The sequence below is a fragment of the Saimiri boliviensis genome, chromosome 3, assembly GCF_048565385.1.
Source record: "Saimiri boliviensis isolate mSaiBol1 chromosome 3, mSaiBol1.pri, whole genome shotgun sequence".
Lineage (NCBI taxonomy): Eukaryota > Metazoa > Chordata > Mammalia > Primates > Cebidae > Saimiri > Saimiri boliviensis.
Window position 1 is genome coordinate 31,145,306 of NC_133451.1, and position 2,849 is coordinate 31,148,154.

The 2,849-nt window shown below is 42.0% G+C and overlaps 1 pseudogene; it reads right to left on the minus strand.

Annotated features, from left to right (window-relative positions):
* Positions 1-1,474: 1,474 nt before the first annotated feature.
* On the minus strand, positions 1,475-1,972 carry LOC104651310 (ras-related protein Rab-22A pseudogene; annotated as a pseudogene).
* Positions 1,973-2,849: the final 877 nt, after the last annotated feature.

A 2,849-nucleotide genomic window follows, 5' to 3' on the forward strand; every position in this document is an offset into this window, starting at 1 on the left:
CGTAGGTATTTTATTCTCTTTGTAGCAATTGGGAATGGGAGTTCACTCACGATTTGACTCTCGGTTTGTCTATTATTGGTGTATAGGAATCCTTGTGATTTTTGTACATTGATTTTGTATTCTGAGACTTTGCTGAAGATGCTTATCAGCTTAAGGAGATTTGGGGCTGAGACGATGGGGTTTTCTAAATATATAATCATGTCATCTGCAAACAGGGATAATTTGATGTCCTCTTTTCCTATTCGAATATCCTTTATTTCTTTTTCTTGTCTGATGGCCCTAGCCAGAACTTCCTATGTTGAATAGGAGTGGTGAGAGAGGGCATCCTTGTCTCGTACCAGTTTTCAGAGGGAATGCTTCCAGCTTCGGCCCATTCAGTATAATATTGGCTGTGGGTTTGTCATAAATAGCTCTTATTATTTTGAGATATGATCAATTGATACCTACTTTATTGAGAGTTTTTGGCATAAAGGGCTGTTGAATTTTTTCGAAGGTTTTCTCTTCTTTTTTTTGGAATGTCAAATGAAACTTAGAATTTATTAATGTATTTACATAACTTATAATCTTTAAGCAATGGCCTCATAAATATAGACTACAACTTTACATATGCTAAGCAACAGATACTTGTTGTTCCCCACCAAAATACTTGGGTTAAAAAAAAAATTGACAGCATTTACACCAACTTCTTTACTTCCTTTCTTCTTCCTTTTTAAACAGTTGCTAGTCAGTTAGAACACATGAAATTCAATTTATTCCAGGCAGCTTCTCTACCATCACCATCTTGATCATGAGAGCTTATTTTAAAAAGATGCCAATAACATGTTTGGTGGCATACACATGACAAGGTCAGAAGCAAACCCAGGGTGAGCTAGGGATCTGCTGCTATCATTGTTAATTTACTGTACATATCCTAGGCTAATATAGTCAATGAAAAGTGCTTTAGAGATGGCAGAGATGAAGTCATTTCCATCAGTCCTATAAATAACCCATTTTAGCTTCAGATAATAATTGTCCTTTCTCTACTTAGACCATCCTACTATAAATGATACAACTCCCTCTAACAGTGGTAACAGAAACCAAGGAAATTATAATCTCCACAAGGTCTTTTTTTCCCTTAAGAACCACAAAAGTGCTAATTTTCCCTTTACAAATGTTACATAAAATCTTGATTACAAAACTACTCAACAATTTAATCTTACCATCCATACAATTATATGTTCCTTTTCAGCAAGGTCAAAAGCCAGTGATGTAGTCCCTTTGTACACTAGAGATTCTTTACATAATAGAAGTCCACAGACTGAAATATCTTTGTTGCAGTCTTTGGAGAAGAGACTGGTCAATATCTACGAATCTTTTTTGCAGGGAGAAGACTCAAGACCGGCTATGTGGAAACTGGTGGCAGGACCCCAGCCCTCCTATTAACTTTCAAGACCACCGACTTCATCATCAAGTCTGAGAGGCTGAGGTTCGGTCGTCAGCAGCAGCTCCGCTTTGGCTCTGAAGGCTGTCTTCGGAGTTTGAAGCCCTTACCGCCAGATGGCGGGTTGGCGTCAGTGGATGGAATTCTTCGACTAATTTCTATGAAGAGTTCATTTATGTTTATCGCGTTTTTTGCGCTGGTCTCTACAAAATTTGCATGAAGAGTCGGCGTAGTCCTTTGCATCTCTCTCCATGACTTCTCTTACATCAGCAAGATCACACTTATTTCCTGCAATGGCAACTACAATATTAGGAGGGCCATGCTGTCGAAGCTCTTCCCAATTCTTTGATGTTGAAAATGTCGCTTCTTTTGTGATATCATAAACGATTATAGCTGCAGCCAACCCTCGACAGTACATTGGTGCTAAGGCACGAAACCTATTGTTGGGTTGATGTTTGGATCAAAACTGTCTTCCACAAACCGCCACACAGTACTCGATTTACCTACACCTGTATCCCCCAGCAGACACACTTTGAGCTCCCTCAGTGCCATGGCGGGGCCCAGCAAGAGCACCCCCTGGCACCACCGCCGCTGCACCGCCCAGGCCTGGTCTGCGCAGAGGCCGCGGCCACCAGTCCTCCAGCACTAGGCCCGACCTGTCCGCTGCCAGCTGCCTGGGGCCCGCTTTAGCAGCCGGGACCCCGCTGTGGCCTTCTGGGCGCCGCCGCTGCCGCCAACTTGGGACGCCAGCCGGGTCACCTGACCTCCACGCCCACCTCGGCAGCCACCTTTGCTGTGAGGGCGGGGCCGAAGGTTTTCTCTGCTTCTATTGAGATAATCATGTGGTTTTGTCTTCGGTTCTATTTATGTGGTAGATTAGATTTACAGATTTCTGGGTGTTGAACCAGCCTTGCCTCCCTGGTATGAAGCTGACATAATCGTGATGGATAAGTTTTTTGATGAGCTGTTGGATTTGGCTTGCTGGTGTTTTTATTGAAGATTTTTGTATCAATGTTCATCGAGGATATCGGCCTGAAATTTTTTTTTTTAGTTGCATCTCTGACAGGTTTTGGTATCAGGATGATGCATAGCCAAGACAATCCTAAGGATAAAAAAACAAACAAACAAACAAACAAAAACAAAGCTGGAGGCATCACAGTACCTGACTTCAAATTCTATTGCAAGGCTACTATAATCAAAACAGCATGGTATTGGTACCAAAACAGAGATATAGACCAATGGAACAGAACACAGGCCTCAGAGGCAACACCACCCAACTACAACCATCTGATCTTTGACAAACCTGACAAAAAAAAGCAATGGGGAAAGGATTTCCTATTTAATAGATGCTGTTGGGAGAAACTGGCTAGCCATATGCAGAAAGCTGAAACTAGATCCCTTCCTTACATCTTGTGCAAAAATTAACTCT